This window comes from Dunckerocampus dactyliophorus, chromosome 21 (assembly GCF_027744805.1).
Source record: "Dunckerocampus dactyliophorus isolate RoL2022-P2 chromosome 21, RoL_Ddac_1.1, whole genome shotgun sequence".
Lineage (NCBI taxonomy): Eukaryota > Metazoa > Chordata > Actinopteri > Syngnathiformes > Syngnathidae > Dunckerocampus > Dunckerocampus dactyliophorus.
Window position 1 is genome coordinate 12,763,047 of NC_072839.1, and position 12,439 is coordinate 12,775,485.

A 12,439-nucleotide genomic window follows, 5' to 3' on the forward strand; every position below is an offset into this window, starting at 1 on the left:
TTTGTTTCTCCAAGATGAGGAGGCACTATTAAAGCCAGGCTCTGTCAGCATTCTTTGGTAAATACAAAAAAAAAAAAAAAGAACACTCTAGAACGGGACGGAAATGAAGAGTGAAAGCGAGGGTGGGAGGGGGGTTGGGGGTGCTCTCATCTAAACATGTTTGCTGTGCTTCTTTCAGGTATTAACCTCCTGACACGGCAAACAATAGACTCCTCATTGACCTCCACTCCGGGATGCGCTGAGACTCCAAAATGAAAGACTGAGGAGACGAGCACCGCGGGGCCGCAAACACACGGGGTTCACATTGTGAGCATTCATGCTTTAAACACATAACTTCATTCATGACGCAGGGACAAAACGTTCAGAGGACGCACTGGAGAAATAAGAGAGCGCTTGAAGAAGACGGGCTCCAGTGACACATCGCCCCCCACTCCCGTCGCAGGCGACACAATGCCACATGTGCAAAAACAACCCCCGGGTTTCTTTACTTTAGGCGCTCAACCTTACAAGCAAACGCCCCCCCCCCCCCCCCCCCCCCCCCCCGACACTTCACGCCGCCGCCGCCACAGACTTTAAGACGTTTTTACGGCGGCGAACACGCAAAGGTGAAGGAGGGGGGGAGGGTGGTGGAGACGAGCGGCGTCCTCGTGAGAAAAGAAAACACGTCGTAAAAGTGCACAAGCAGACTCTCTTTCATTTGGACTCGCTCTAAACTCCAGTTCCTGTTCATTAGGCAAACGCGGCGGCGGTGTGCCCGCGGGAGATGCAGCGTGAACGCCCAAATCAAATGGAGCTGACACCGAACACGCTTATCCCTGCTGGCGATCTTGCCAGGGCGTCGACGCCAACTGAGGCAGGTAAACGTGCACGGACGTGACTGGGACGGATGCGTATCGTTTGGTCTGACAACATCTGAGAAATGGACTCTTAAGCCTCATTCCCACTGAACGGTACAGACCGGTTCAGTTCAGTACCGTAAACATTTGTTGGCGTGTTGCGTGGGAACGGAAGACACCGTTTCAAAGAAATTCAAAGAAATGTACACCATATCCTGTCAACATGACCGCACCGACCTTGATCCACATTTACCGTATGAGTGGACTCTAAGGTGTGGTTGACACGAACACAAATTCACAAAGACTTTCACATCATTTGCACTACCCATCTGCTGAACCAAACACCAGGGTCCAATAGACTTGGCAACCTTGATATTTGAACCCCATAAAGAGCTCAGAAACTCCTGGTGGACTTGGTAGAACTCCTCAGGAAGGTAACTTCATCTTGTACACAAAATACATAACCACTTTTACCATGTTTTTTTGCACTACCCATCTGCTGAACCTAATACCAAGGTCCAACAGACTTGGCAACCTTGGTATTTGGACCCCATAAAGGGCTCAGAAACTCATGGTGGACTTGGTAGAACTCTTGACAAAAGGTCATTTTTGCCTTGTTATTTGCAATACCCATCTGTTGAATCCAATCCTCGGTTCCAACAACCTCAGTGCAAACTTTTAAGACAGTTGGACACGGCTACAAAAGTACTGTCACACTGGCAGAGCTCGAGAACTCCTTGTGGACTTGGTAGCACTCTTGTAGGAGGTAACTTCAGCTTGTACTTTTGTGTTATTTGTTCTACCCATCTTCTGGACCCAATACTGGGCTCCAATCGAGTTGACAACCTCAGTCCATCCACCCATCCATCTTCATGTCACGGGGGCAGCAGCCTATGCAGGGAAGCCCAGACTTCCCACTCCTGGCTCCTAGATCCAGAGGCGTCCCCAGGCTAGTTGAGAGACATAGTCTCTCCAACGTGTCCTGGGTCTTCCCCAAGGCCTCCTACCAGTCGAACGTCCCCCAGACACCTACCCACCTCCGGGAGGCTTCCTGACCAGATGCACAAGCCACACCACCTGGTCAGCAGCGGTTCTGCTCCCAGCTTCTCCTGGATGACATTGCTTCTCACATTAGACAACCTCAGTGCATACTTTGAATACGTTCTCATACCTCCTACTTAAGTATTTGCACCCCCTGAAGTGGTCGCACTCCTTGTGGACTTGGAGAACGTAACTTCAGTTTGTACACTAAATACTTTTGCTTTGTTATTTGCGCTCCCCTTCTGCTGGACCCCACAGACTTGACCACCCTCAGTGCAAACTTTGAATACTTTCTCACATATTTTGGCCCCCTACTTAGTGTGTGTGTGATTGATATTATATATACGGTGGCAATCTTGAGTCCCGCAACAGGTGGTCCAGAGGCCTTAGTTGTCACACAGTGAAATGAATGGGGGGGGGGGGGGGGGGACAGAACCCTAACTACAATCACAGTGGGAACACAAACGTGACAGCAAAAGAAGTAACAGGTATGTAAACACACATAAGACAACTACTAATAAAGGGAAAAATAAACAACCAGGTTAACCCTAAATGCCTAACTTTAGCAACTTTTTTACAAAACTGCAGCCCAGCCTTACCCAGGCTCTCCCTCCAGTGGCCCCCGTGTACGTTGAGGTTGAGACCCCTGTACTTGTAAGTGTTTGCACCCACTACAAAACTCCTGGTGGATTTGACTAGTTAGCTGGATTACATTCAAATGGATGAGTGGGTCTTCGGTCAAGCGTTGTTCTATTTTATTGACTAGTGTTAATATTGCAATATTTTTCCTTAAGCTCTTCAGTTTTTCAGTAAATAACGCATGAATCCTAATTGCAAAGTTGAGCGATAAGCAGGAAGTGTGTGTATTCGGGTAGTTGAGTCCCATTGTAGTTTCTTCAAGCACATTATGAAAGCGGCGGTGTCTCTGCCTCGGATAGAAAAAGAGGACAAGAGGTGGATAAAGTGAGCATATCAGCTCCTGAATATGCGCAACACATATCTAAAATGACAGTATATCTTTAGCCTCCTCCCCCTGGCCTGCCTCGCCATATGCCTTATCCAAAGGCATCACCCAGCTTGAAAGGTGCCTTTAGCAGGCTCCTTGAAGCAGGGGATGGGGGGGTCGGGGGTCCCGCACTGGGACAATGATGGCTGAGGAGGTGGGGGGGTGTGCGAGAGCGGGAACACATAGCATATTAAATCGGCCGTCGGAGCTGGCTGGTCCGTACGGAGCGCCGCAGAGCCAGATCTGAGGCATGCCCTGAAGGGATGGCTGAGCCTGGGGATTAGCGGGCCAAGGAGGAGCCCTCCTGCGCCCCTTTCTTGTCTCCGCTCGCACGCAAATGTATCCGGACGTTTTTGACGCCAGCTCGCCACAGCTTTCTCCCCTCCCGCACACTTCTTCTTCTACTGTCAGGAAGTTCCTGCTTTGCAAACTTTCCACCAGCCGGCTCGAGCTAACACTTTATAAACAAACAAGCCAGGATGGGGCAACGTGCCCCGGCAAGCAAGTGGTAAATTATCTTAAAGGAAAGTCAACTTCCTTCACAACACAACCTCTCGCACCTCTTTGAGGGCCGGCATTAGCACGACAACACAGCTCATTAGGGCCTCCTGCATACAAACTTGATAGCAGGTATTCTTTTAAGGGGTGTTAAAAAAAAAGGCCTGAGGACACACTGTGTGTGTGTGTGTGTGTGTGTGTGTGTGAGTTAAAAAAGGAGGAGAGGCCATAGCTCAAAAAGCTAATAGAATGTCACCCCCTCGCATTAACATGACAGCTTCTATTCTGCAGGGTCGCCAGGTCACGGGTGCGCCGGGCGAGCGTAACTCTTGCATAATTTTTGGATTTAAAAAGTTGAGATAAACAGCATGCGGCCGCTATCTGAAATATCCGCCGGATATTCGTATTATCCGGACCGCTCCTTGACGCGGATTCATCTTCTGCTGCTGCTGCTTCTTCTTCTTCTTCTTAGACGGAGCGAATAAGCAGCTCCTTGTCGCCCGTCTCATTCCTGCAGATTAGCATCTTAAACGCCGCTGCATTCATCACCATCTTAATGAGACAACGTCCTTTTTTTTTTTTTTTTTTTTGGTAAAAGGTGCACCTGTTTGACACCAATACCCTTGACTCCTACCCTTCAATGAAATACATTTGTGCTATATTTTACTATTAAATCTAATTAAATACTAGAAAAAACATCTGCCTAAATTAATGCAATAAATTAATGACCTAATTTTAATTACTTATTCATAGATACACCATTTCCACGTTTTTGTGTATAATATATTGTGTGCATATCATACTAATTTTAGAGTTTCATTTTCCTGAAGTATTATTATTAGGCACCTTGAATAGCTTCATTTTTTAACGCACAGGCCTTAAAATGCACTTGCAAGTACAATTATAATTATTCTCATGTTGTCAGTTTGAACCTGAATTTGACTGGTGTTAAATCAGCATAATATTTACATACAATTGTTCAATTCTACGTTGATTTTTTATGAGTAAATTACAACAAAAAAAACACAAAATGCTAATAAGATTGTTGTTGTTTTTTGTGGCGGCCATTCTTAATTTTCCGAGTGTCACAAACAGGACCCCTGGCATGATGAAACCCGAGAGCAGACAAGCAGATCAAATGTGGAACAGCTGGCGAGGACTTTCAAACAAATATCTCCACATGTGGAAGGGGTTTTTCATGTGGCCGACCCCCAAAAATCACCACAAACCCATCGGGCATAAAAACACGTGATGTACGACGCAAATGTCTACTTAGGCAGTTTTTAATTGGAGATGTTGACTTTTTTTTTGACAGGCTTTCTACCTCCTATGAATCATTTTATTTCTCTGATGTGGCCGTAGACAATTTTTTGGTCCAAAAATATCATCCAGCAATATTTACAGCAGTTATCATGTTGATATTATAAGCACTAATAACGGTCTAGACACATTTAAGCACCACGTCAACTTTTTTTTTTAAAACACACACACAATAAAAGCGTTGATGCAGGCTGAACTAATAATTATCCCGGAATACTTGAGGTTAAAGGTCAAGCCACATGCTTAAGAGTGTACAGACATTTTTTTAAACTGTGTGTGTGTGTGTGTGTGTGTCTTCTTGTTAACGGTTTCAACAAGTCAGAAACAGGAGACACACACACACAAACACACACTCAGTGAAATATGATCACACGTGTGCCCCCCCACAACACACACGTTTCTCTCAGTGTGCGTCCAAAAAGTTGTATTATGTCCTCCAACTATTTTGGATTGAAGTTATATACGACTTACACAGCATTCATTACATGAAAGCATCTTTTTTTTTTTAGGCCAGCTAAACTTTTCCATGAAATTGCATGACGGAGGTCTTCACGCTGTTCCAAAACTTGCCCCAAAAAGTGTGTAAATGTGCATGGGATAGGCGTGACTTACTTTTTTCCTTCTTGGACACGGCGTCTTTCTTGCAGTTGTGCCTTTGGAGATGTCCTGGACGACTTTTCCTCCTCCTTCTCCTTCGCTTTCTCCACGCTGCAACTCCCAAACGGCGCGGTCAGAGTTGGTCCTCCTCTTGCGGGTCTCCGTCTTCTTCTTCTTCTTCTTCTTCTTTCTCGTACTTTGGTGCTTTCAAGGGCCGTCGGACAAACAAGCATCAAGTCTGCCCCACAAGTGAGGACGAGCGTGTACTGCAAAAAAAAAAAAAAAAGAAAGAAGAAAGAGTGCACGTCACTCTGTTGTGGCGTTTCAGTGCGCGTTTTTTCCCCCCGCAAGGAGAAGAGAGGGTGAAGTGTGGGACTCCAGCTGCTCCTTCTCCCGCTTGACTCCTCCCTCCTTAACTCCAGGCAGCCCTCCTTCTTAAAAAAAACCAAAACGTATACCCCCCTTTTCTTTTTGTTGCTTTCTTCTTCCAACCACTTGACTAAACTTTTTTTTATTACTTCATCTCTGGAACAACTTAACTGCACGCATAATAGGAAATATTTCAATTGACATAAATATTTAAAAATACAAGACAAGACAAGTCTTACAAATTCAAATAATGCTCAGGTTTTCAGGTATGAACGTTACTTAATACAATTATGAATATACTCAGTAATAAAAAAAAGTGTGAATATGACAGCTAAATAAAACATAAACTAACATAATAATTGAATGTAGAACGAAAACAATAAGATCTTTGAAATGCAGGGTTTTGGGGTTATTTTTGCATTTTTAGATTGTGCAGGTGTACCTAATGTTGTGGCCCAATCAGTGTAATAAACATATGCACACACCTAAGTACAATAGGCCAGTTTCATTACACTGCAACCATTTTTTCTAAATTAATAATTCAAAATGACAAGCTGCTTGCACAGATGATGGAGCAATTTGTGCAAAAATGATGGAAAAACCCTTCAGAGGGACACCGTAACACACATACACACACACACACACACACACACACACCTTTGCTGCAGGGTTATACAATATATATATATATATATATATATACACTACGTAAAGGTCTAATCAATATACATAATCAATGTACAGGGAAATGATGTGGTAATGGAGCTCTTTAGGGGGCCGCCCCTGATCAATGAAGAGAAAAAAAAACAACCACTTAATCGTTTAAGTGAGATTTGAAGGTGTGTGTGTGTGTGTGTGTGTGTGTGTGGCCGTCAAGTCGCCCTCTGCCTCCACCCCCCCCAAAAAAAACAGAATTCCAGAAATATGATGGGAATATTGGGTGACTGATTGCTGCCTTAATCAATCAGAAGCTTCTGTCACAACTGTCATCAATAAATGTGCTCATCAATGTCAGCCCGCTTGACAAAGTGATCATTTGTGGAATTAGTCGGCAATTGCTTCATTAAGGCTTCATATTTGTGTGTGTGGGTCACCATGACGACAGGAAGTTGGGCCCAGACAGTGCAAGGTGTCGTGTAAGCACTGATTCTGCTGTCAGCGTGTCGGGCGGTGCTCATCTGGGCCGGACTCAGATCACATCAAGTCCTTGTTAGGAGTCTCTCAAAGAGATTCCGGGGAGCGCGGTGGAGGTGGTGGGGCCCCGGGATGGTCTGTGAGTGTGTGTGTGTGTGTGTGTGTGTGTGTTGGGGGGTGGCAAGAGCAGGGTTAGCGGCTCCCAAAAGTATTCCATCAAAGAGGGCCAGGATCCCTGGGATTGAGATTGTGCCTGGAGGCAAGTAACCGACGCTCTCCCAAGAACATATTCCAAAGTCGGACTCGCCGAGCCAAAGCACACATCAAAAGCACCTCTGGAGCCAAAGCGATTCTGGAGGAGAAAGAAAGGGGGTTTTTGGGGGTCCCATCACGCCCCCTCCCCACCCCCTTTGAGCCCCACATCTCACCCCAATTAAGAAGCAACTACAGAACTGTTGGGTCCAAACCCTGATATTCACACACAGCTCTGCAGTGATGTCAGTGCAGCCGCCGGATGACCAGGCGCTTGCAAAAAAATAGAAACTAAAAGACGTGCTTGTCTTGCAAACGCAGTGTTGCACCCTGCATGACAATCAATACTTGCTGCACATGCCACTGTACGACACAACGCCTGAAACAAAACCAATTCAAGGGGACGCTATGTGGAAACGACCACTTCTCCATGCACCGTGTAGTCAAAAGTATTGGGACATGTGGCCAGGGCAGGAGAAATGGATGTTGGAGTGTGTCTGTGGGGAATTGTGGTCAGGAATTTGTGAGGTCAGAGGTGAGAGGACCTGTCTGATGGACTGGGTCTTCCTCAGTAAACTCGTCCAAGCACGCCGTCACGGGCCTGCTTTGCGGGCTGCCGGACATGAAATGAAGGCTGTGTCTTTTGAGTGCATAAGTGCGTTCTTACTGAGAAGTACACCGTCAGTACTACAGTACATAGCGGAAGGGGAGGGACTAACCTGCAATTAAAAAGGAGAAAAGGAGAAAAAGAAGAGGATAAATATTGCCCTCGTCATTTCCTGGTAAGTGCGCAAGGACAGTAATGGATTTGGGACAGCACTGCACGGTCAGAGCGCGCACCCTCAGGTGCTAAATACGAAGTGCACGTGCAGAAGTGTTGCATTTGAGGCTTAATAACAAGTGTGGATGCCAAGGTCATCAAAAAGGAAGAGAAGAAACGACAACAAAAAGGTTGACGTGACTCAACTAAGACAGTTAAGTACAAAGGAAACACAAAGCATACTGGGCATACACACAACGCACTAGCAAATACAGCAGATACGAGGGGACGATAAGAAAACAGTCCGGCTTCTTCCTGCCGCTGCCGCCTGACTTAAGAGGCCTGACTGCCAGACTGCGAGAAGCAGACGGATGTTTTTCGCTTGTTTTGAATCCCTCTGAAAATAATAAAGGCATCCACTTGGGCAATTTAAGCAATTTCCCGTATGATAACGTCCCGTGGGGGTTTCATGTGGACTCCAAATGACGACATAATAAACCCCCCGCTCTTATCAGGGTGGATTAAAAGGGAATAATGAAACAAGAGCGGGGTTGGAGCCTTGTGTGGTATGAATATGATTATCTAATGGACGCCAATGGAAAAGCATGTTAATTCCAACGTAGCGCCAGACCTTTCCCAGACTATCTGCTGCCCCCGGCTCCTCTGAACATAGCAGCGTCCTCCCTCTCTCGCCTTCAAGTTGTGCTTTCTCGCCACAGAAGTCATTACGGCCGCCGTCTATCGCCGCAGCAAAGCACGGGAGAGCGATAAATCCTCCCTCGGCTCCTCCGATTGGAGCGTGTTGCTCTGGTAAATTCCAGACAAAAGCACTCAAGGCAGTTATCAATATTATGATTTTTTTTTTTTTCCTTGTCTAACTGTGGCCTGCAGAATGTGGGTCACTTTCATGCAAACTCAAATGAAACTTTGTCAAATCATATTACATGGTGTCTCAGGCCTTGCTGGTGGAAAACTGGGACAAAAACTTACAATAACTTTAGACACTATTTGTTTTTTTGACAGATATCATCCAAAAATCAACAGAAATGTTAATGTGACACGTAAAAATACCAAAATTGTAACTGGAGGAGAAATAAAAAGGACTACATGCATATATGACCATCCTTGCTGAGATATCATTAAAAATCAACAGAAATCTTAATCAGACATCTAAAAAATATGTCTTAAAAGGTCCAAAATTGACAGAAAATTGTGACCGGGGGAGGAACAAAAAGAACTACATGCATATATGAGCATCCTTGCAGAAAATGATCCAAAATCAACAGAAAAATTGGTAAAAATACACCTTAAAAGTTCCCAAATCGGTACAAAATTGTGCCTGGATGAGAGACGAAAAAAGAAATACGACCATTCTTGCTGAGATATCATTCAAAAATCAACAAACATCTTAATCTGACACTTCAAAATACAGCTTCAAAGTTCCAAAATTGTGACGAGAGGAAGATTACATGCATATATGACCATCAGTGCTGAGCTATCATTCAAAATCAACAGAAATCTTAATCTGACACGTCAAAATACACCTTAAACGTTCCAAAATTGGTACTGGATGAGAGACAAAAAGCATTATGTGCGTATTTGATCGTATCTGTGCCGAGATATCATTCAAAAATCAACGGAAATCTTCATCTGACACTTCAAAATACGTCTTCCAGAAGAGAGACAAAAAGGACTGCATGCATATATGAGCATCAGTGCTGAGACATCATTTAAAGTCAACCAAAATTGTAACCTGACCTGTACAAATTAGCCTTCAAAGTTCCAAAATCGGCGACAAAAATGACTATGCGCATTTATGACCATGCCTCCTGAGAAAACACTCAAAAGCAACAGAAATCTCAACTTAACAGGTAAAAAATATACCTTAAAAGCTCCAAAATTGGTACAAAATTGTGACTGGAGGAGAGACAAAAAGAACTGTGTGCGTATATGAAGATCCTTGCTGAGATATCATTCAAAAATCAGCAGAAATTTTAATCTGACACAAAAAATATGCCTTCTAAGTTCCAAAATTGGCACAAAATAGTGACTGGAGGAGAGACCGAAAGGACTGCGTGCATATATGATGACATTCAAAATCAAGCAGTGTGAAGGAGATAAGTACAAATGTAAATAATAATGAATCAGTAATAGTCATTGATTAGTTGCTAATCATCTTGAGTCTGATCATATTCAAAAGAAATAGGTTTCCTGCCGTGACACAAACAAGCACCCCTGAAAAGTTGCAACATCAAATGTGACCCATAGGACGGCATTAACGCTAACAATACTCATGCTAATTAAGGCGTTTACGCTGCAAATAAATTCCATCACATTGCCAACCCGGATTTGACCTATGGTTGCCCTCTTGTTGTTTTGGAACTCATTAAAAGTCCTGCCTGCAGTGTGTTTGAGGGTAATAAGATTGTTATTGAAGTCTAAATAGAGACGTTGGAGACAGAAAGGCCCGTGTTTGATGCCAAGACAATCCATCAACACATAAATATTGAAGCCTCCCCTGTCAAGACGGCCTCGATTAGCACCACTTGATTAAACACCTCTCCGGTTCAGACCCGCTCAGGTCCACGTGGCAGGTCATCAGCGCGCCCATTAGGCCCAATAACGCTCCCTCCACCAAATAGTCAAGTCCATTCTCATCCAGCTCAGCACCGGCACTCGGCAAGCACATGCTGAGAGCATACGGGCCTCCCATAGGACGCCGTTAACAAAAGGGGAAAAAAAAAAAAAAGACAAAAGAAAGGAAGCAATCATCAATATTTCATCAAACTACTTTTTCTTTCTGGTCCAGATCAAAGCACCCCACAGTCCTACAGGTAGAGATGGCTCTTTTGTTTGGGGCTCCTCAGGTAGAGCGTTCACGCCATTCATCTCACGCCCCTCTCCTCTTCAGAACTTAAGAGACGTCCGCGCTCGCCCTGCTGGGGCCGCACTGTTTCCACACTTAAGGCGAACTCTGCGTCATCTACTGAGTGTTTGAAGCAGCAACAAAATGGCAACGCTAAGATCATCCGTTTTCAAACTTAGAATCAAATACAATATCAATATTTTAACATAATAATGATCATTTAAAATTGCAATAATATGGGTTCGATTCTCCCCTGGGCATTTCTGTGTGGAGTTTGCATGTTCTCCCCGTGTGCGCGTGGGTTTTCTCCGGGCACTCCGGCTTCCTCCCACATTCCCAAAAACATGCAGGTGAGGTTAATTGGAGACTCTAAATTGCCCATAGGTATGAATGTGAGTGTGAATGGTTGTTTGTCTATATGTGCCCTGCGATTGGCTGGCGACCAGTCCAGGGTGTACCCCGCCTGTCGCCCGGGGTCAGCTGGGATAGGCTCCAGCGTGCCCCCGCGACCCTAGTGAGGATGAAGCGGTATAGAAAATGGATGGATGGATGGATGGATAGTAATACACACAGGTGCATCTCAATAAATTACAATATTTAATTATTGTATTATTATATATATTTTTTGATTCTTTTTTGACAATTTTTCACATTTTATGAAAGAATGGCCTTTTTATTATCTGTAAGCTATAAATCATCAAAATGATAAATAAATTAAGAACCACTTTTTTGACATATTTTACAGTGTGTATTTATTTATTCATATTCTTTTTGCCACAGCGAGTCATAAAACATACTGAAATAATGGTGTTGCACCAGGGGAAATCCAGATGAAGACAGTAAGAGTTCTGCTTCGCTCGCTTCCAACTGATGTTACACGAAACAGGCGACAACAAACATGGCGTCTCTACCTTACCATGCTAATCATCTCGTTTCCTTCACCACTGAAAAGACGTTTTAATTTAATTAAACAGCGTAATGTATTTTACTTATTTTTGCTCACGTATTGGATCCCATTAGATGTGTACCTAATAATGTGGCCCGGTGAGTCCATACATTTTTGGTATGTTCCACCATGCCCCCCGTCCCCAGCACCAAGCGACACCGCCCCTCATAGATCTGCGGCTGTCACTGGCGGACACGGACAGTGACAAACGACACGCACACTCCGCCACACACTTATCAGCCAATGACTGACATCAAATGGAAACGTCTCTCAGTCTCCGGGCCCGGGAGCCGAGTTGAAATATTAGCTTGGTTGTGGGGGAGAAAGATGGCGACTGATAGGATGTGGCGCCATGTTTGGGCTCGGGCAAACAATGGTGTTGCTTTTCAGCTTCTCTGTATGCTCGCGTGATACTTTATATTGTTGAAAACTGTTAGAAAAGGTTGTTTTGTGGCCCGCAAGCCCCAGATGGCGGCCCGCTCCAAGTCCAAGGGGTCACAGAAGCCTCTCCCTATTAGTCATTGGTTGCACCACACTCACATAGTACACAATTCCCTCTACCATTGTAGCAAGATGGATGGCGTGTTCCCAAACTACAGGTGCTGCTCTACTTGGAAGCATTTCCCATTTTTCTCCTCACGCCTCTCCCTAGTGGTGATTAAACAAAGAGTACACGGTACAGCGGTGTATTAGTGCATTACTCGAAAGGCATACGATCAATCACTGACTAATTGACGCTCTTCGCGGAGGTGAAGCTCACCGTGCAGTTCAACCAGTACCCTCTAGAGGGCGCGCCTCCCGCCTTTTCGCCTTG

The 12,439-nt window shown here is 44.7% G+C and overlaps 1 protein-coding gene across 2 annotated transcripts in view; it reads right to left on the reverse strand.

The window, feature by feature from the left end:
* Positions 1-12,439, reverse strand: part of gli3 (GLI family zinc finger 3) — a 106,003-nt gene that overhangs the window by 91,894 nt on the left and 1,670 nt on the right. The window contains exon 3 of one of the 2 annotated variants that reach the window (XM_054764875.1): positions 5,314-5,564. The gene's annotated coding sequence lies outside the window, so the exon portion shown is untranslated. Of the gene's footprint in view, positions 1-5,313; positions 5,666-12,439 lie in introns of those variants that run through there. The other variant, XM_054764876.1, reaches the window with a different exon arrangement.